Source organism: Leptonychotes weddellii, chromosome 6 (assembly GCF_054177405.1).
Source record: "Leptonychotes weddellii isolate Sample4059 chromosome 6, ASM5417740v2, whole genome shotgun sequence".
NCBI lineage: Eukaryota > Metazoa > Chordata > Mammalia > Carnivora > Phocidae > Leptonychotes > Leptonychotes weddellii.
Window position 1 is genome coordinate 66518400 of NC_138374.1, and position 23115 is coordinate 66541514.

At 39.3% G+C, this 23115-nt stretch overlaps 1 long non-coding RNA gene and 1 pseudogene across 1 annotated transcript; one reads left to right on the top strand and one right to left on the bottom strand.

The window, feature by feature from the left end:
* Positions 1–3041: 3041 nt before the first annotated feature.
* On the bottom strand, positions 3042–3155 carry LOC145722418 (U4 spliceosomal RNA; annotated as a pseudogene).
* A 5946-nt stretch (positions 3156–9101) lies between these two features.
* LOC145722235 (uncharacterized) lies at positions 9102–18900 on the top strand. The gene is made up of 2 exons (XR_014146352.1): positions 9102–9307; positions 18308–18900. It is a non-coding gene; the product is annotated as an uncharacterized LOC145722235 (long non-coding RNA).
* Positions 18901–23115: the final 4215 nt, after the last annotated feature.

Here is a 23115-nt window from a genome sequence, read left to right on the forward strand (position 1 = left end):
TGGGGGCGCCTGGGTGGCTCAGTCATTAAGCGTCTGCCTTCGGCTCAGGTCATGATCCCAGGGTCCTGGGATCGAGTCCCACATCGGGCTCCCTCCTCGGGGGGAAGCCTGCTTCTCCCTCTCCCCCTCCCGCTGCTTGTGTTCCTGCTCTCGCTATCTCTCTCTGTCAAATAAATAAATAAAATCTTTAAAAAAAAAAAAAAGGACATTTGGGTTGCTTCCATTTCCTGGATATTGTGAATAATGCTGTTATGAACACAGGTGTACAAATATCTCTTTGAGATCATGCTTTCAGTTCTTATGGATATATAACCTGAATTGGGATTGCTGGATCAAATGATAATTCTATGTTTAATTTTTTTAAGGAACTTCCATACTGTTTTTCATAGAGGCTACATCATTTTACATTCCCATTAATAGTGCATAAGGATTCCAATTTGTCCACATCTTTGGCAACGTTTGTTAGTTTTTCTTTCTTTCTCTCCCCCCACCCCCTTTCTTTTGCAGTAGCCATCCTAAGGACTGTGAGGTGGTATCTCATTGTGGTTTTGATTTGTATTTCTTTAATGATTAGTGATGTTGAACTTGTTGGTCATTCATGTATCATCTTTGGACAAATGTCTGTTCAAATTCTTCGAACATTTTTGATTTGGGTTGTTTTTTGTTGTTGAGTTGTAGGAGTTCTTATATATGTATATTGGATATTAGCCCCTTATCACATATATGATTTGCAAGTATTTTTCCTCCTTTCATGGGTTGCCTTTTCACTCTGTTGATTGTGACCTTTTTTGCACAGAATTTTTAAATTTGATACACTCCTATTTATCTATTTCTTTATTTGCTATCTGTGCTATTGGTGTCATATCCAAAAAATCATTGCCAAAATCCAATGTCATGAAGTTTTCCCCTTCTGTTTTCTTCTAGGAATTGTATAGTTTTAGGTTTTATGTTTAAGTCTTTAATCAATTTTGAGTTATTTTTTGTATAAGGTGTAAGGTAAAGGTCCAGTTTTGCATGTGAATATCTAATTTTCCCAACATCATTTGTTGAAGAGGCTATCTTTTCCCTACTGAGTGGTCTTGGCACCCTTGACTACAGACATAAGGGTTTATTTAAGGGCTCTCTATTTCTGTTCTATTGGTCAATATGTCTGTCCTTTTTGCCAGCACTACACCATTTGCTTACTAGCTTTGTAATATGTTTTGAAATCATGAAGTGTGAGACCTCCAACTTTGTTCTTTTTTTTTTTTTTCAGAGTCCCTTGAGAATCCAGATGAATTTTAGGATTTTTTTTCTATTTCTGCAAAAAGCATTTGTTGGAATTTTGATAAGAATTGCAGTGAATTGGTAGATCATTTTAGGTAGTACTATCAAATTATTTTAAAATACAGAAATGTTATTATATATTGCTTGTGAGATATAGCTTAAAGACAGAAAGTAACTGCAAATAAACCTTCATTTTGTTTTGCTATCATGTTGTTACAACAATATTTAACTTTCTATCCCCAAACTATTATATATAATAGGTTAAAGCAAATAAGTAATTATGTTAATGTTATTAGAAACCAAGATTTTTATTTTACTTTTTAATCAAGATTTTTATTTTTAAAAATGAGGTATAAATATAAAATAAAAAAGCTAAATAAAAACATTGTAATCCTAAATTGAATGAAATCAGTATAAAGTCAGATATATTTATCTTTTATATATTTTTAGTTAAGTATATATTTTAAATATGTTTATATAATTATTTAAATATATGATTTAAAATAGATTTATGTATTTAATATATGTTATATTAAATATATTTATATACATATATTTTTAAATAAACATTTTTCTTGGCTTCATCTACTGAGGAAGTCTAGAAACCAACCCAGTGGCCATAAGCATCCCTAGTCAAAATTGTGGTCTATATATACCATTTCCCACTAAAAGTTTTCTTGGAGAAACTGCTAAGTCCAGGTTTGGCAGGAAATAACACTGGTAGCTTGGGACATCTTGTCATACCACAAAGCAAGGAAACTATCTAAGATTACCAGGTTGTGTCAAAAGAATCCAGAAGCCAACTCAAAGGGGTTGCCTCTGAGGGGATAATGGGATAATTATGCATATCCCATATGATTATAGGATAAATTATGGGATGATTTAAGTATCAGAAAAAAAATTAAGAACACATCAAGTATATTAATATTCATCAATTCATAATGACCTCTAAAAAAACAATTTACTGATTACCTTTTGTGGAGGCTAGGGAGTTGACTTACTATTATGAAAATCTCTACATAAAGGGAAAGAACCCAGCACTTACCTTGACTTTCTGGTATAAACTTCACCTTGGGATCACTGAACCATATTTCCTTATACAAGAATTCCAACTCATAAATGCAGGAGGAATGATGGAATTGATATATCATTATTTTTCTTTCCTAGTGAAATAATGGATTGAGGCAATGACTATCAGTAGGTTAGTGCTAAAACCACTTGATCAAAAACTGATGAGAACTTTGTAATGGATGAAACAGGCTAACATCATCTGAAATCACTGGCCAGTCTTGATAGCATAAAAAGAAAAACCAGACATTAAGTGCCTCCTGATGACTTGCAATTGGAAGTACAGATTGCTTATGAAATCTTCTGGCCAAAAATGTGAACCTGGGTCTTAGGAAAACTTTAAGTGTAACTACCAGTTTTTAGAGATTAAATGAAGTCTGAAGATTTGCTTCAAAATGAGCCAGTGGTGGGGAAGGAGTGGGTGCAGTGCAGATGAGACAAGATAGGCCATGTTGATAATTGCTGGAGCTGGACAATGAGTAAATGGAAATTCATCACGTCATCTCTCAACTGATGTGTATGTTTTTACATTTCCAAAATAAAAAGGGGTTTTAGTACGTGGCCTCAATCACATTTTTCTAGTTGGAAAAAACCATCTGGGTTTCTGGCTTGCTCTAACCTCAGAAATTCTTCCCCTGAGGTTTCCCTTATTACTTTATTTTATAATGAGCTGTGTAAATACAAGCTAGAAGAGGATTAGCTATGCACAAGAAGGATTGGTTAAATATTCAGATTGGGTTGCTGAGGGAGGCCTTTTCAATTAGCAGTAACTGCGCCTCAGATAAACCTCATTGGCTGTCATGCTGCCACTGTGCAAAGCTGAGGGAGGCCTTTTAATGGCATTAAGAATCTCAGCTAACTTTGCAGGAACAAAGATCACAATGAGTATTAACAGTTACTGACATCATTCTTTTGCATTTTAAAATACCTATGCATAATTACTTATTGTCTAATTCCCACTAGATGTAAGCTCCAGGAAAGCTGTATTTTCTACCAATTGTATCCCTAGTGCCTAAAATGTTACCTAGTATAATATACATATGAGTTTAAGTGTTTCCACTTTAAACATTTACATAATTTCAGATACAGTCTGATGTAAAATAACAATACGGTATTCTTTCGTTAACATACCATAGTCTGCCAACCCTTTCAAGGAGCCTGGATGGGTCAGTCGTTAGGTGTCTGCCTTCGGCTCGGGTCCTGATCCCAGAATCCTGGGATCCAGCCCCGCATCAAGCCCCGCATGGGGCTCCCTGCTCAGTGGGAAGCCTGCTTCTCCCTCTCCCATCCCCCCCTGCTCGTGTTCCCTCTCTCACTGTCTCTGTCTGTCAAGTAAATAAATTAAAATCTTAAAAAAAAAAAAAGTATCTGAAAAATAGGACAACATCTCATTCTTTGAGCCATTGGGATGAATTGGTTTAATTTACACTCCTCTGAAGATCTTTCACATCTTCAAGATTCTTTTATTTTATGACAAAACCATAGTTCTAGAAGCTTGTTTCTCACACCTGAAAAGACTGGATAAGGGACATGATCCTGTAGAACATAAGAGGTAAGCCTGATGAATCTGAACACAGGGGGTCTGAAGGTTGGAAAAAAGGGCTGAGTGCTCATGGGTGGTGCTAGTATGGGGGTGTGGGAGAGATTATTTCAAAGCAAGAGTATTCAAAGAAGAAATGAGTCCATTTACAAAGAGGGGGGACAGTAAGAAGAGGTCGATGACACCAACCATGAAATTTTCCTGGGAACTAGACCTATGTGTAAGACATATAAGTGCTGTGGTTTCATGCAGAATGTACTCCTCAGGTACTTGGCTGGCTCACAACTCTTGATCTTGGGGTCATGAGTTCGAGCCCCACGTTGGGTATAGAGATTACTTAAAAAAATAATAATTAAAATAATGCACTCCTAAAGACAGCATCATTTAAAATCTGCATACTTCAAGACTAATTTTCTCATGGGACTAAATGGAAAGCAGGTGTATGTTCTCAGAGCTCATAAATCTATAACTATTGTGGCAGATTTCTTAATATTGCTTTTTTATATATTATTCTTGCTAAAGGTTCTAGAGTTTTGACTTCTAAATGCACAGCATGATCTATCAAAGCAGTTATTTAAACTTCTTTACAGTGTTTTAGCACACCTAACTTGTATTCCAAAATTATTGATTTGAGGCCTATTTTCCCAGCCCTGGCACCACCATCCAATCAATGCTTGGAGGTAAAAAAAATTTTAATTATAATAACAAAAACACGGCAACACAATAACAAGCAAAATCACCACCAGAAGTGATTCCTACCTTTAAACAACACAATCACATCATTAACAAACTATGGCAGGTATTTCTTTTTAAGGTGGTAATCCTACCAAGTAGCAAGAGCATACAGAGTTTCAATTCATAAATCCAAAATAATTTTTTACTACTTTTTAAAAAATTGGGGCAATATACATTAGTTCACATTTTGCTTATAAGACACTATTTTTATATCATACTATTTCTAAATTGGCAGCCACACTTACTATATATGTGTGTCTTCTTGGGTAAGGAAAGAGGACAATAAAGTGATGAAAAGAAATTGATCCAACTAGAGATGATCCCGTCAGCTTTGGAAGTCTAAGGCAACTGTCTGCGAATAATTTGTAACATCTATGTTACTGTTTTGAACTGATTTCTGAATGTGTATTATGGTGTTTTTTGGGCAAAATCATCTAAAGAACCACTCTTGTAACCATCCCCTTTCTCCTACATCATTAGAGTTCTCTGTTCTACTGGATCATGCATAGAATTACAGTCAGTAATGTGGTGGCAAATGTTTAATATCCAGCTTTGGAGACTGGGGTGAGTGGGGGGAAAGCCTTAGGTTATAGTGGTTGTCTATGCCTGTGGGGTAAAAACTTCCATTCCTGGCCAATTTCAAGATACCAACATGGAAGAGATGCGCAAAATTGGCTCTCGCAAGCCAGTGTGAGCCAGCTCCCATACACCCCTGAAAATGTTCTTCAAGGCTCAGTTTACAACCCACTAATGGGTCTGGCAAACATTTTAGTGGGTTATAAGCAGCATTTTTTTAAAATGAAAAATTAGAATGCAAGAGTATTGTTTTGCAAAGTTTTTGTTTTCATAATTTTAAATATGTATGCAACAATTCACAATGTAAATGTAGTTGTTACTGTGGGTTACTTGTTGAAAGTCTACAAGGCACCACTGTAGTAACTTCTCTCTTTTTTTAAAGATTTAATTAATTTATTTATTTGAGAGTGAGAGAGAGCACATGTGCATGAGATGGGGGGTGGAAGGGTAGGGTAGGGTAGGGGGTAAAGTTGGGTGGGAGAGTGGGAGGGAGGGTCAGGGGGTGGGAGAGGGACAAGCAGACTCCACGCTGATTGCTTGAGGGCTAGACCCGATGACCCTGAGATCATGACCTGAACCGAAATCAAGAGTGGGTTGCCTAACCGACTGAGCCACCCAGGTGCCCCAGTATCCTCTCTTTTTAAAAACAAACAAAAACAGAAACAAAACAAAATCAAAATCTTTTTATCCCACTACTTCCTTAGCTCAGTTGCTCTGTTCTTCACAGCTAAACTTCTTAAAATATTGATAGTCCTGATTTTTGCCACTTCTTCCCCTCACATTTCTCAGCCCACTTCAGAGCGAGTCACTGATGACCTCCATGTTGCTAAATCCATTGGTCACTTCTATGTTCTCAGCAGCATGTGGCACCAACTGGCTTGTTCTCTCTTAAAACACTTTCTTTCGGGGGGCACCTGGGTGGCTCAGTCAGTTAAGTGGCTGCCTTTGACTCAGGTCATGATCCCAGAGTCCTGGGATGGAGTCCTGCATTGGGCTCTCTGCTTAGCGGGGAGTCTGCTTCTCCCTCTCCCTCTGCCTGCCACTCTGCCTACTTGTGCTCTCTCTCTATCCCTCTGTCAAATAAATAAGATCTCTAAAAAAAAAAACACAAAAAACCAACAACCTTTCTTTCTTTGGCTTCCAGAACACCACTCCCAGCAGGTCTCCATGGCTGCCTCTTCTCAGTCTCTTTCATTGACTTTTCTTTTCTTGACTTATCTCCCCAGGGCTCGGTCCTAGGTCAAATTCTCCATCTGTCTACTCTCGTAGGTGACCTCATCAAATTCTATGATTTCATCTCACATCATTGTCTCCTTTACTATGTTTCAGCCATGCTTGTGACCTCTCTATTCCTGAACACCTTAAAATGCATTTCTCAAGAACCATAGGGATCTTCCATTAGCTGTTACCTCTGCCTAGAATGCTCTTACCCAACATCTTCACTTGGCTGCCTCTTTCATTCATCAGCAGTTTAAACATCACCTCTTTGCAAAGGATTTCCCTGGCACCCAATTAAAGCACTCACCCAACGGCTCCCAATTACATTATCCTTTTCTATTCTTTTCTGAAACTCCTCACTATCTGTGTCCCCCGCTGGAATGTAAACCCCATTGAAGCAAGAATAGTGAAAACTCCCTGTCCTCATGAAGCTTATCATTTGGTGGGTGAAGTCATATAAAATAAAAAGGTAAATTATATAGCATATTAGAATATGATAAGTGCTAGAGAAAAATAAAGCAAGGAAAAGTGATAGGGATTTTGTGTGTGTTTTGGGAGGGTGTTTGAGATTTTAAATATGGTGGTCAGGAAAGTGCTCACTGAAAATTGATATTTGAGTAGACTTTAATGAGGAAAAGGTTGTCAAATGCAAAGGTTCTGAGGGGGCAGTGTGCCAAACAGGCCCTAGGAATGCCAAGAAGGCCAGTATGCTTGCTGGAAGAAAGTAGTAGGAAAAGAAGTGAGAGTGTAATGTGGGTGGTGGGCTGATCTTGTAAGGACTCTGATATCTACCCAAAGAATGAACAACAGCTGTGGAAAATTTTAGCAGAGTAGTAACATTGTTTGAATTATGTTTTGTCGTGATCTTTCTGGTTGCTATGTTGACATCAGATTGGAGGGGAGCAAGAGCAAAAAGCAGGGGAACCAATTAGGAGGCTTTTGCAATAATCCAATTAAGAGATATGGGACTTCCATTTTTTTTTTTTTTAAAGATTTTATTTATTTATTTGAGAGAGAGAGAATGAGAGAGAGCACATGAGAGGGGAGAGGGTCAGAGGGAGAAGCAGGCTCCCTGTCGAGCAGAGAGCCCGATGCGGGACTCGATCCAGGGACTCCAGGATCATGACCTGAGCCGAAGGCAGTCACTTAACCAACTGAGCCACCCAGGCGCCCCATTTTTTTTTTTTTTTTTTGGTCTCTTCTCTGCATCTAGAAGGGTTCCATCAGGCAAATACTACAAAAACCTTTTAGTATACTTATATTCCTTATCACTGTACCTTGTCACGGTAGGCATTCAGCATATATATGTAGATTTTAAATGATACAAAAACATACTGAGCTCATTGAACAAAACAGGGACTAATGAATGGGTTATTTCTAAGAACAGGTTCTCTGGCTTTGTGGACATTTTAATCCAGAATTACTTCACCAACACTGGATTTCAGGCTGTTTTACTTTGCCACATTTGCACCTAAATACCACTTAACAAAGAAATAGAGAACTGCTGTGTATTGATTTCAACTTATTTTGCAAAGGAGAGGTACTAAACCCAGGCAAAATTGTGTAGACATTTAATTGCTCCTCACCTCATCAATAACCTATTATTTCAACCTAACATTTAGTGCCTACTTCATGAGAAGCATCACAGTGAGCATGGGGAGCATATAAGACAAGTTCCTCTTTTCGATTTAAAATCGAGTCGGATAAAACACAACGCACAGAAGGATAAGTACAAATCCAAGGTAGTGCATGTCATGGGTTAAATGCAGCTATTTACCTTGGCTCCTGAAGAGTGAATCAAACTTGGAAAATGAATAGGAGAAAGAGAGAAAAGTAACAGTAAATCGGAACGTGAGTTCACTGGTATGGGATTTGTAATGAATTCCTCAATTACAAAAACAATAAAAGCCGAAGCCACCGAGAAGAAAGCCCAAAGTGGCGACACCAAAAACAGGTCTTTCAAAACGAACGTGGATAAAAATCAAGTAGAGACACGTAGGAACATGAGATCTTTGCGGTGCCGAACAGAAAACAGATGGCGAGCAGCCAGCTGTTTTGGGTAGCTTACATAACTTTATTTACATGTCTCTGTTTTTATGGCAAACTAGCGGCCAGTGTGGGTGAAGCAGGAATAGTGAAAACTGCGCTGAGAAATCAGTTATTCACTGAATATCTAAGTCTGCTCGTAACTGTGCCCCATTCTTCTGGCATTTTTTTTTTCCCTAGGGAGGCGTGTATCTTAGAAAACCAACACGTAAAGGACTTGGCGAGTCATCCACAAAGGCTGCAAGTCCAAGCTTAGAGTAGCCAGACGCGGCGCTTCGGGCTGGGCGCAGTGCCGCCGTAGCGAACCCACTTCTCCACCACTCCTGACACCCAGGGTGTGCACTGGCCAAAAGGGGCGTCTCCAAGTCGGGTTATCACTCACAGCACCATCTGGACTGACCCGAGGCAGAGGTTGGGACACCTGCGCGGGCGGAAACACACGGGGCCGAGGGAGCATCAGTTTTCTCCTTTCCAGCCCATTTCCGCTCACTCCCACCCCGACGACCGGGTAGAGGCAGGCGGACGCGCTCAGGAATTCTTTAAAATACCCTCTGCCGTGCATCCCCTCCGTCTGTCCCGCGGCAGGCAGGTCGCGGTCCAATCCCCGGAGGCTGTGCCGAAAGCCCAGCGCGGGGACGACCGGCAGCTCGCCGGGCCGCACGCCCGCAGTGCCGCGAGCACGCCCCGCACCCAGAGGCGGGGCCGCCGGCCACGCCCCCGGGGCCCGCGAACCGGGAAATGGAAGCGGGCTGACTCCTCTGGCTTTCCGTAGTCGCCCACGCATTCCGGGAGGCCGGGAGACGCGCTGCGGCCGAGAGAGCACCCGGTGCGCCGGGCTCCTGCGACGCCAGTCCCGGGGTGAGTCGGCCGGCGGCCGTTCGCCGGGAAGGGGCGGGGAGCGGCCGCGGCGGGGGGCGCGCCGGGCGAGAAGGGGCCGCGGACGTCGCTGTCTCCAAGTCGGAGTTTGGTGGGTGGGACGTCTCGGGTGCATAGCTTCCACAGGTCCTCTCCGCGGCCGCGTGGGGTGGGGTGGCGGGAAGCTCCCGGGAGGGAGTCTCAGCGGGAGCTGTGGTCCTTCCCGCCCGGCCCTCCCGGCGGCGGCTGTCCCGCCGCAGACTCTCCCCTCCCCGGGCTGCTAGCCCCGGGCCGAGCGCCGCCTGCCCCCGTGGGAGGACAGGGTCTGTACTTTCAGTGACAGACCTCCTCTGCTCTCCGGGACTCTCTGAAAACACGTTCGTTCAAGATGCCGAGTCATTTGACTGCAGTGTTAAAAAGTTCGGAAGCGTAGGTCACCTTTGTGGGCTTTGGCCGTCCGTAAAACATGACGATGGCTTTTTGTGAAGCGAATCAACAGCAGGACCCTTCCCTGTGGGTTTTTGGGAATGACTGGTTTCACGCAAGCCTATGGTTTAAACTGGGTTATTCTCTGGTCACGATGTAAACTATGAATGTGGCTATGGCATCTCTGTATCCTTTCTTTTTGCTCGTATTCGCCCTTCCTGAATTTTACGGAGCAGAAGGAAGAGTTTTGAGGTTTTGACTAATGTCTAAATTAATGACAGGTTGGGGTTAGGTGGTAAACCAAGAGGGATGTAGTATTTTGTTTTTCTTAATACTGCTGTGCGGTATAATGACAATTGGCGGAAGTAAATGTAGGAAGCTTCACTTTCTTTTCCCTTTTAGCTCTGCTTGACGAATTTTAAGTCTTCCCTGGAGCAATTTAATTGGTACTTCTACTAGATGAGTACTTTTATCTTTAAAGTTGCGGCTGATGCACAGCACCCTCCCCCCCATAGTTTTTTTTTAAGTCACAAGGGAAACTATATCATTGATATCCACGGGATTGGATTTTTTTCTTTTCTCAGATTTTATTTATTTGAGAGAGTGAGCGTGAGCGTGAGCGGGGGAGGGACAGAGGGAGAGGGACAAGCAGACTTCCCGCTGAGCTAGGAGCCCAGATCAGGACCCCAGCCAAAGTCAGAGGCTTAACCGACTGAGTCACCCAGGCGCCCCTGGATATTTTTTCTTTTTGACTTGTTTCATTTGGAGGAGGAAGAGCAATGCCTTCTATTAAAATAACCAAAATTTATAAAGCACTTACTATTCCATTGTTTTATTAATTCATTTAATCAGAACAAACCTGTGAAGTGAATGTTACTCTTATTCTCACTTCACAGATGAGAAGAGTTAAATGAATATCTTTGGTAGTTGTACCAGACTATTTGCTATTATTTCATTTTTAGTAATAAGTTCCAAGTTAGAGATTTTCTGTGAATGTAGTGTTCTAAATTTATTATTTGGTTTTATTTCTGTTTGAGCAACTTCGGGATTTGGGTGGTAAACATAAAGGACAGTTAGTGCTGATTTTGCTTAGCACAGTTAACGTCTTTCCTCCTGCTGTTAAGTTGCCTGCGTGATCTGAGAAACTTGTGTCTTCTTTTTTATTGAGGAATAATTAACATATAATATTGTATTAGTTTCAGGTGTAACATTGAGTCAGTATTTATATGAAGTTTATATACATTATTTATGAAATGATCACAATAAATCTAATTAACATCTATCACCACAAAGTTGTTACAGTATTATTGACTATATGTAGTAAACATCTGTTACTGTAACAGAACCAACAGGAGTTTGCTCCTTGGTGAGTCAGATAGAAACTACACCCAGGTGAGTTGTCCCACAAAGGAAGCTTTATTTGCATCAAATAAGGAGATCCTGGGGATAACTTTCAAAGCTGGGACTCCCCCAGGAAGGGTGAATGGGTTGTTCTGTAAATGAGGTTTGTGCTCCTCCTTGGTATTACATTAGTATTATAATGAGGTAAAGGTAATTGTTGGTTATTCCAGAGGTCACTCCATGGTCCATCTGTACAAGCCTGAGTCAGGGGTTTAGGGCCACTCGAGCTCTTCCTCTGGGCAGTCATTATTGCTTGAGGGGTAGTTTCCGTTTCCATCATGGGATGTTATGCCCACAGGGTCTTTTGCCTGAGTTAAGACATAAGCTGGAAAGAAGAGCTTAAGGAAAAATGCAGGACCAAGGTTGGTGGGTACAAGGAGGTGGGTAGTAAAGGTCAGGTCTTGGGGTCTAGCTGGTGACATCAGCATACAAGATTGTTACAATATTATTGACTATATTCCCTATTACATCCCTTTTCTTATTTACTTTATAACTGGAAGATTGTACCTCTTCATTTCCTTCACGTGTTTCCTCCATCCCTCCCACCCCTGTTTCCTCTGGCAACCCTCTGTACCTATGAATCTCTTTCTGTTTTGTTACTTATTTCACTTAGCATAACACCCTCTAGATCCATCCATATTTGTCACAAATGGCAAGATTTCATTCTTATGTCTGAGTCGTATTCCATTATATATGTATAAACCACATCTTCTTTATGAATTCAACTATGATGGACATTAGGTTGCTTCCATATCTTAGCTATTGTAAATAATGCTGCAATGAACATAGGATTATATATGTCTTTTCCAATTAGTTTTTTTTCATTTTCTTCGGCAAATACCAAGAAGTGGAATTGCTGGATTGTGTGATATTTCTGTTTTTAACTTTTTGAGGAATCTTCATACTGTTTCCCACAGTGGCTGCATCAATTTACATTCCCACCAACAGTGCATGAGAGTTCCCTTTTCTCCACATCCTTGCCAACACTTGTAATTTCTTGTCTTTTTGATTTTAGCCATTCTGACAGGTGTGAGGTGACCTCTCATTGTGGGTTTGATTTGCACTTCCCTGGTGATTAGTGATGTTGAGCATCTTTTCATGTGCCTGTTGCTTCTCTTGTATGTTTTCTTTGGAAAAAAGTCTATTCAGGTGTTCTCATTTTTTTTTTTTTAAGATTTTATTTATTTATTAGAGAATGAGAGACAGCATGAGAGGGAGGAGGGTCAGAGGGAGAAGCAGACTCCCTGCTGAGCAGGGAGCCCGATGTGGGACTCGATCCCGGGACTCCAGGATCATGACCTGAGCCGAAGGCAGTCGCCTAACCAACTGAGCCACCCAGGCGCCCCAGGTGTTCTCATTTTTTAATCGTATTGTTTGATATTGAGTTGTATGAGTTTTTTATGTATTTTGGATGTTAACCCCTTATTGGGGTATAATTTGCAAATATCTTCTCCCATTCAGTAGGTTTCCTTTTTGTTTTGTTGATGGCTTCCTTCACTGTGCAAAAGCTTTTTATTTTGTTGTAGGCCCATTTGTTTTTTTTGTTTTGTTTTTAAAGATTTTATTTATTTATTTGGCAGAGAGAGACAGTGAGGGAGGGAACACAAGCAGGGGGAGTGGGAGAGGGAGAAGCAGGCTGCCCGCCAAGCAGGGAGCCTGATGCGGGGCTGGATCCCAGAACCCTGGGATCATGACCTGAGCTGAAGGCAGATGCTTAACGACTGAGCCACCCAGGTGCCCTGGCCCATTTGTTAATGTTTGCTTTTGTTGTCCTTGCCTAAGGAGACAAATCCAAAAACAATATCGTTAATACTTACGTCAAAGACATAACTTACTGCCTATGTTTTAAGAGTGTTATGGTTTCAGGTCTTATACTTAAGTTTTTAATCCGTTTTAAGTTTATTTTTGTATATGGAATAAGAAAGTGGCCCAGTTTCATTCTTTTTCATGTAGCTGTCCAGCTTTCTCAACATCACTTATTGAAGAGACTATCTTTTCCCCATTCTTGCCTCCTTTGTTGTAAATTAATTGACCATGTAACCCTGGGTTTATTTCTGGGCTTTCTGTTGTGTTCTATTGATCTATTTGTCTGTTTTTGATTACTGTACTTTGTAGTGTACTTTGAGATTTGGGAGCATGATTACCTCCAGCTTTGTTCTTTGTCAGGATTGCTTTGGCTATTTGTTTTTTGTTTTTGTTTGTTTGTGGTTCCATACAGATTTTAGGATTATTTGTTCTAGTTATGTGAAAAATGCCATTGGTATTTTTTTTTTTTTTAAAGATTTTATTTATTTGACAGAGAGAGATACAGAGAGAGAGGGAACACAAGCAGGGGGAGTGGGAGAGGGAGAAGCAGGCTTCCCGCGGAGCAGGGAGCCAGATGCGGGGCTCGATCCCAGAACCCTAGGACCATGACCTGAGCCGAAGGCAGATGCTTAACGACTGAGCCACCCAGGCACCCGCCATTGGTATTTTGATAGGGATTGCACTGAATCTATAGATTGCTTTGGGTAGTATGGACGTTTTGACAATATTAATTCTTCCAGTCTGTGAACATGGTATAAATTTATTTATTTGTGTCATCTTCAGTTTCTTTCATCAATGTCTTACAGTTTTGAGATTACAGGTCTTTCACCTCCTTGATTAAATTTATTCCTAGGTACTTTATTCTTCTTGATGTAATGGTAAATGGGATTGTTAATTTCTGTTTCTGAGAGTTCATTATTAGTGTATAGAAATGCAACTGATTTCTGTATATTGATTTTGTATCCTGCAACTTTACTGAATTCATTTATTCTAATAGTTTTTTGGTGGAAGCTTTAGGGTTTTTTTATACATAGTATGTCAGCTGCAAATAGCAACAGTTTTACTTCTTCCTGTCCAATTTGGATGCCTTTTTATTTCTTTTTCTTTCCTAATGGTTGTGACTAGGACTTCCAATACTATGTTGAATCCAAATGGCATAAGTGGGCAGACTTGTTCCTGATCTGAGAGGAAAAGCTTTCAGCCTTTCACCATTGAGTATGGCGTTAGCTGTGGGTTTGTCATATACGTGGCCTCTATTATGTTGTAGTATATTCCCTCTGTACTCACTTTGTTGACAGTCTTTATCAAAAGTGAATGTTGAATTTAAGCAAATGCTTTTTCTGCATCTATCGAGATGTTCTTATGATTTTCATCCTTTGTTTTGTATGTGGGACATCACATTAAATGATTTGCGGATATTGAAAGAACCTTGCATTCCCAGAATAAATCCCACTTGATCATGTGTATGATCCTTTTAATGTATTGCTAAATTCGGTTTGTTAATATTTAGTTGAGGATTTTTACATCTATGTTCATCAGGGATATTGGCCTGTGATTTTTTTGGTAGTGTTTTTGTATGGTTTTGGTATCAGGGTAATGTTGGCCTTGTAGAATGAGTTTGGAGTAGAAGCATTCCTTCTTCTTCAGTTTTTTGGAGTAGTTTGAGAAGAATAGGTATTAACAATTCTTGAAATATTTGGTAGAATTCACCTGTGAAGCTTTCTAGTCCTGGACTTTTGTTTGTTAGGAGTTTTTTGATTAACTGATTCAGTTTCATCACTAGTAATTGGTTTCTCCAAAAAGTAATTGCTTTCTTCCTGATTCAGTCTTGGAAGATTGTATGTTTCTAAGAATTTATCTATTTCTTCTAGGATGTCCAATTTGCAGGCATATAATCATTCGTAGTAATCTCTTATGACCCTTGTATTTCTATGGTATCAGTTGTAATTTCTCCTCTTTCATTTCTGATTTTATTTATTGGGCCCTTTTTCTTGATGAGTCTGGTTAAAGGTTTATCAATATTGTTTCTTTTCAAAGAACCCGGTTCATTGAACTTTACTATTTTTTGTCTTCATTTATTTCTGCTCTGGTATTACTATTGCCTTCCTTTTACTACTTTTGCACTTTGTTCTTTTTTTTTTTTTCTATTTTCTTGAGGTGTAAGGTTAGATTGTTTTTTCTTTTTCTTTTCTTTTTTTTTTTTTTAAAGATTTTATTTTATTTATTTGAGAGAGAGAGAGCACAAGAGTGGGTAGGGTCAGAGGGAGAAGCAGACTCCCCACTGAGCAGGGAGCCTGATGCGGGACTTGATCCCGGTACTCTGGGATCATGACCTGAGCCGAAGGCAGTCGCCCAACCAACTGAGCCACCCAGGCACCCTTTTCTTTTTTCTTGAGGTAGGCTATGAACTTCCCTCTTAGAACTGCTTTTGCTACATTCCATATATCTTAGAATGTTGTGTTCTCATTTGTCTAAAGGTATTTTTTAATTTCCTCTTCGATTTTTTTCATTGATCCATTGGTTATTTAGTAGCATGTTCTTTAGTCTCCACATGTTTGGAGGGTTATTTTTTTCTTCTTGTAATTGATTTCTAGTTTCTTTCCATTGTGGTTGGAGAAGTTGCTTGATATGATTTCAGTCTTCTTAAATTTATTGAGACTTATTTTGTGGCCTAATGTGTGATCTTTCCTAGAGAATTTCCATGTGTACTTGAGAAGAATTTGTATCTGCTGTTTTTGGATTGGATGTTTTTTATATATCTGTTCAGCCCACCTGGTCTAATGTATCTTCTAAGGCCAGTGTTAATTTTCTGGTTGATGATCTATCCAGTGATGTAAGTGGGATGTTAAAGTTCCCCACTATTACTGTATTCTGTTAATTTCTCCATTTGTGTTAATATTTGCTTTATATATTTAGGTGCTCCTATGTTGGGTGAATATTTACAAGTGTTATATCTTCTTGTTGGGTTAATTTATCATTACATAATGCCCTTGTCTCTTTTTACAGTCTTTGTTTTAAAATCTATTTTGTCTAATATTAGTATTGCTACACCAGCTTTCTTTTCTTTCCTGTTTGTGTGAATATATTTTTCCATCCTTTCATTTTAGTTCACTTTTAGTTTTAGGTGTGTGTCTTTAGATCTGAAGTGAGTCTCCTGTAGGCAGTATCTGGATGGGTCTTGCTTCTTTATTTATTAAAAAAAATTACTTTTAATTCTAGTGTAGTTAACATACAGTGCTACATTAATTTCAGGTGTACAGTACAATTCCCTATATTACTCAGTGTTCATCAAGATAAGTGTACTCTTAATTCCCTTCCCTTCTTTCACCCATACCCCACCCCCTCCCCTCTGGTAACCATCTGTTTGTTCTCTATAGTTAAGAGTCTGTTTTTTGGTTTGTCTCTTATTTTTTCCTATGTTTGTTTCTTAAATTCCACATATGAGTGAAATCATATGGTATTTTTCTATGACTTACTTCACTTAGCATCATACTCTCTAGATCCATTATGTTGTTGCAGATGGCAGGATTTCATTCTTTTTTATGGCTGAATAATATTCCATTATATATATATGCCACATCTTCTTTATCCATTCATCTATTGATGGATACTTGGGTTGCTTCCATAATTTGGCTCTTGTAAATAATGCTGCAGTGAACACAGGGGTGCATATATCTTTTCAAATTGTTTTTGTATTCTTTGGGTAAATATCCAGTACTGCGAATACTGGAATATAGGATAGTTCTATTTTTTATTTTTTGAGAAACTTCCATACTCTCTTCTATAATGGCACACCAGTTTGCATTTCCACCACCAGTGCACGAGGGTTCCTTTTTCTCCACATCCTCGCCAGCATTTGTTGTTTCTTGTGTTTTTGATTTAGCCATATCTCACTGTGGTTTTGATTTGCATTTCCTTGATGATGAGTGATGTTGAGCATCTCTTCATGTGTCTGTTGGCCATCTGTATGTCTTCTTTGGAAAAATGTCTGTTCATGTCTTCTGCCTATTTTTAAATTGGATTATTTGTGGGTTTTTTGGTGTTGAATTGTGTAAGTTTTGGATACTAATCCTTTATCAGATATGTCATTTGCAGATATCTTCTCCCATTCAGTAGGTGGTCTTTTAGTTTTGTTGGTTGTTTCCTTTGCTGTGCAGGAGCTTTTTATTTTGATGTAGTCTCAATAGTTTATTTTTGCTTTTGTTTCCCTTGCCTCAGGAAGCATATCTACAAAGATGTTGTTATGGCCTATGTCAGAGAAATTATCGCCTGTGTTCTCTTCAAGGATTTTTATGGTCTCTTGTCTCACATTTAGATACTTAATCCATTTTGAGTTTATTTGTCAGAATAAATGGTGTCAGAAAGTGGTCCAGTTTCATTCTTTTGCATGTAGCTGTCCAGTTTTCCAGACACCATTTATTGAAGAAAATGTTTTTTTCTTATTGCATATTCTTTTTCCCATTGCATATTCCCTTGTTTGTCAAAGATTAATTGACCATAACATGGGTTTATTTCTTTGCTTTCTATTCTGTTCCATTGATCTGTGTATCTATTTTTGTATCATACTGTTTTAATTACTACAGCTTTGTAATATAACTTGAAATCTGGAATTGTTATACCTCTAGCTTTGTTTTTTCTTTTTCAAGTTTGCTTTGGCTATTTGGGGTAATTTATGGTTTCTTACAAAGTTTAGGATTATTTGTTGTAGTTCTGTGAAAAAAAAATGCTGTTGGTATTTTGATAGGGATTGCATTAAATGTGTAGATTCCTTTGGGTTGTAGGGACATTTTAACAATATTCGTTCTTGTAATCATGAACATGGAATGTTTTTCCATTTGTTTTTGTCATCTTCAATGTTTTTCATCAGTGTTTTATAGTTTTCAGAGTATAAGTTTTTCACCTCGGTTAAGTTTAATCCTAGGTATTTTACTATTTTGGGTGCAGTTGTAAATAGGAGTTTTCTTAATTTCTCTTTTTGCTGCTTCATTATCAGTATATTGAAACACAATGGATTTCTGTACATTGTTTTTGTACCCTATGACTTTACTGAATTGCTTTATCAGTTCTAGTAGTTTTTTTGGTGGGGTCTTTAGGGTTTTCTATATATAGAGTATCATGTCATCTGCAAATAGTGACAGTTTTACTTCTTCCTAACTAATTTGGATCCCTGTTACTCTTTTTTCTTGTCTGATTGTTGTGGTTAGTACTTCTAGTACTTGTTGAATAAAAGTGGTGAGAGTGGACATTCTTGTCTTATTCCTGACCTTAGGGGGAAAGTTCTCAGTTTCTCCCATTTAGGATGATATTAGCTGTGAGTTTTTCTTTTTTTTCTTTTTTTTTTTTTTAAGATTTTATTTATTTATTTGACAGAGAGAGAGACAGCAAGAGAGGCAACACAAGCAGGGGGAGTGGGAGAGGGAGAAGCAGGCTTCCCGCGGAGCAGGGAGCCCGATGCGAGGCTCGATCCCAGGACCCTGGGATCATGACCTGAGCCGAAGGCAGACGCTTAACGACTGAACCACCCAGGCGCCCTAGCTGTGAGTTTTTCATATATGGCCTTTGTTATGTTGAGATATGTTCCCTCTAACCCTACTTTGTTGAGGGTTTTTAATCATGAATAGATGTTGTACTTTGTCAGATACTTTTTCTGCATCTATTAAAATGATTATATGGTTCCTGTCCTTTCTCTTATTGATGTGGTGTATCACATTTATTGATTTGGGAATATTGAACCAGTCTTGCATCCAAGAATAAGTTCCACTTGATAGGGGTAAATGATATTTTTAATGTATTGTTGGATTCGATTTGCTAATATTCTGTTGAGGATTTTTGCATCTATGTTCATCAGAGATATTGGCCTGTAGTTCTCTCTTTTTGTGGTATCTTTATCTGGTGTTGGTATCAGGATAATGCAAGCCTCATAGAATGAATTTGGAAGTGTTTTCCTTCCTTTTCTATTTTTTTGGAATAGTTTGAGAATAGGTATTAACTCTTCTTTAAATGTTTGGTAGAATTTGCTTGCAAAGCCATCTGGTCCTGGATTTTTGTTTGTTGGGTGTTTTTTGATTTCTGATTCAATTTCATTGCTAGTAATCAGTCTATTCAAATTTTCTGTTTCTTCCTGCTTCAATTTTGGTAGGTTATATGTTTCTAGGATTAAGCCATTTCTTTTAGGTTGTCCCATTTGTTGGCATATAATTTTTCATAATCTCTTTAATAATTTTTTGTATTTCTGTGGTGTCAGTTCTTTCATTTCTGATTTTTTTAGTCCTATTTATTTATTTATTTGATGAGTCTGGATAAAGGTTTATCAATTTTGTTGATCTTTTCAAAGAAACAGCTTCTGATTTCACTGATCTTTTTTTTTTTTTTTTAGTTTCTGTATTGTTTATTTCTGCTGTAATATTTATTGCTTCCTTCTTTTTTTTTTTTTTTTCCTAGTTCCTTGAGGTAAGGTTAGATTGTTTAGTTTTTTATTTTTCTTCTTGTGGTAGGCCTGTATTGCTATGAACTTCCCTCTTAGAACTGCTTTTGCCCCATCCCAAAGATTTTGGACTGTTGTGTTTTCATTTGTCTCCATGTATTTTTTTCTTTCCTCTTTGATTTTTTGGTTGACCCATTCATTGTTTAGTAGCATGTTATTTAACCTCCATGTATTTGGCTCTTCCCACATTTTTTCTTGTGGTTGATTTCTCGTTTCATAGCATGGTGTGATTTTGATATTTTTGAATTCATAGATACTTGTTTTGTGGCCTAATATATGATCTGTTGTAGAGAATGTCCTATGTACTCTTGAAAAGAATGTATATTCTGCTGTTTCAGGATGGAATGTTCTGATTATGTCTGTTAAATCCATCTGGTCCAGTGTGTCATTCAAAGCCACTGTTTCCTTGTTGTTTTTCTGTTTGGATGATCTGTCCATTGATATCAGTGGGGTGTTAAAGTCCCCTACTATTACTGTATTACTATTGATTAGTTCCTTTGTTATTAACCGTTTATGTGTCTGGGTGCTCCCATGTTTGGTGCGTAAATATTTATGATTGTTATATTTTCTTGTTGGATTGTTCCCTCTATGATTATATAGCATCCTTCTTTGTCTGTTGTTACAGTCTTTGTTTTAAAGTCTATATTGTCCAATCGCTTTCTTTTGACATCCATTTGCATGATAGATGTTTCTCCCTTCCCCCACTTTGAGCCTGCATGTGTCTACAGTTCTGCAATGAGTCTTTTGTAGGAAGCATATAGATGGGCGTGTGTGTGTGTGTGTGTTTAAAGATTTTATTTATTTATCTGAGAGAACAAGCACAAGCAGAGGGAGAGGGAGTCAGATGTGGGCTTAATCCCGGGATCCCAAGATCATGACCCGATCCAAAGTCAGATGCTTAATCAACTGAGCCACCCAGCCACCCCTGGTCTTGTTTTTTGTTTGTTTGTTTGTTTTGGTTTGGTTTTAATCCACTGTCACTCTATGTCTTTTATTTTTTAAATTTATTTTAATGTATTTTTTAAAGATCTTAGATTGTTTTTGAAGATTTAAAGATTTTATTCATTTATTTATGAGAGAGAGAGAAAGCATGAGCATGTGCAAGCAGGGGGAGGAGCAGAGGGGAAGGGAGAGGGTCAAGCAGACTCTATGCTGAGTGGAGCCCGATGCCAGGCTCCATCCCAGGACCCTGAGATCACGACCCGAACTGAAACCAAGAGTCGGACACTCAACCGACTGAGCCACCCAGGCACCCCTCACCCTATGTCTTTTAATTAGAGCATTTAGTCCATTTATATTCCAAGTAATTATTGACAGGTATGTATTTATTGCCATTTTGTTACTTATTTTGTGGTTGTTTTTAAGAGGAGTTCTGTATTCCATTGTTCCCTTGCTCCCTTCTTTACTGGTAAGTGTGCTTTCTTTAGTGATTTACTATTTACTTGGATTTCTTTCTCTTTTATTTTTTCATATCTGTTTGTGGTTACTATTAGGTTTGTATGTGACATTTTACATATAAAGGAGTCTGCATTAAGTTGATGATTGCTTAAGTTTAAGCCTATTCTTCACTTCTCTCTCCCCACATTTTTAGGTATATGGTATCATACTTTACATTCTTTTATTTTATGCATGGCCTGAGTGATTTTTACAGATATATTTATTTTTACTGCTTTTATGCTTCCTACTTGTTACTCTTACTCATGATTTTTCCTTTCCATTCAAATAATCCCTTTTAACATTTCTGGCAGGGTTGGTTTAGTGGTCATGAACTCTTCTAGCGTTTGTTTATCTAGGAAACTCTTTACCTCTCCTTCTATTCTGAATGATAGCTTGCTTGATAGAGTATTATTGGATGCAGATTTTTTTCCTTTCAGCGCTTTGAATATATCATGCTCCTCCCTTCGGGCCTGCATGGTTTTTGCTGAAAAATCAGCTGGTAGACTTGTGGAGTTCTCCTTCTCGTGCTACTTTTTAAATGCTCTCATTATCACTACTTTTGTGCCATTTTAATTATGATGTGTCTTAGTGTGGACCACTTTGGTTGATTTTGTTGGGGGATCTCTGTGTCTTCTAGTTCTGGAGGTCTGTTTCCTTGCCCAGATTTGGGAAGATTTCAGCTATTATTTCTTCAAAAAATTTTTCTGCCCCGTATTTTCTCTCTTCTTCTAAGATTTCTGTAATGCAAATGTTATGCTTGATGGAGTCACTGAGTTCCCTGAATCTGTTCTCATTTAGCATTTTTTTATTTCTTTCTCTCAACTGGTCAGCTTGATTACTTTTCATTACTCTGTCCTCCAGGTCACTGATTCATTCTTCTGCTTTGGTACTCTGGTGTTTATTCCATTAGTGTATTTTTTATTTCATTTATTGTGTTGTTCATCTTTGATTGGTTCTTCTTTATCTCTCTTTAGGGTCTCACTGATATCCTCCACTTTTTTCTCAAGTCCATCCCCATTTTGCTTAGGTCTCTTGCTGTAGTTTTGTCCTGTTCTTTCTTTTGGGACATATTCCTCTGTCTCCTCATTTTGTCTAACTCTCTGTGTCTGTTTCTCTGTGATGGGAAAGTCACCTATGTCTCCTGTTCTTGAAAGTTGTAGCTTTAAGAGGAGGAGTTCCTGTAGTGTTCTGCAGTGCAGTGTCCCCTGTTCACTGGAAACTGGTGCTTCAGGGGTGTCTACTGTGTGTGTTGCATGCACACTGCTGTGGTCCTGTGGTGGCTGAGCCACTTTTGACTTCAGTCCACTCATCCTCATTGGCTCTCTTTGTCTCTTGTGGGCAATGTTTGGTCCTTGTGGTGTTAGTGGACCAGTCTTGGGCTGCTGTGGGCTTGGGTTGAGTCAGACCAGGCATTTGCCAGAGCTGTAGTAGCTCTGAACTTCAGGGTGCTCTGTGTTGTTCCCTGCGAAGCTTTAGTTGGTGGGTGGCACGTGCAGTCAGAGTAGATGTCTGCCTCCAATCCTCTGCTGGGTCAGCAGTCAGACTGCTGTGTGTGGTTATATTCCCCTCGCCTTGGGGCAGTAGTCATTTGGAGTCGTGCTGGCCCCTGTCAGGGCTGCTTGCACACTGCCAGGCTTGTGGCCCGGATTTGAATGGGCCCCATCCAAGAGTGTATTAGAGGGTGTAGATCAGCAACATGGGGGCTGGGGGGGTGCGGTGGGGCAACAGTGTTAGCAAGGTTTGCACACTGCTGGTTTTCTACAGGAGAGGTCCTGAAGCGAACTGAAGCACGCCTGGCTAAAAGGGGCACATTCCTGAAACCCAGGGAGTAGGGAGTGATGGAAGCAAGTTAGGTAGTGAAAGTCAACACAGCACTGGTTCCCGCAGGTGGGCTGTGTGTTTATGCTGGGGGGAAGGTAGGGGTGGGAAATGGTGCTGGCCAGTTTCTTTGTTCCTGGAGGAGTACCCCAGTGATCCTGCCCCTTCAGGACATGCTCTGAGATAAGTAAATAAATCTCCCTCCCATGGGCCCCAGGCATTTTTCAAATTGCTGCTTCTATTCTGTATCTCTCTAGGCTGTTCGTTGAGCTCTTTCTTTCAGGGTGAGGACTGAGCTTCTTCTCATCCTCTGGGCTCTTCCACAGCTGGGCCCACTGATTTTTAGAATTCCAGGCTTTAAGTCCCACTGGTTGTACAAACTCACAAAATTCAGCCCCTCTGGCTTTCAAACCCAAATGTTAAGGGGATTCGTCTTCCC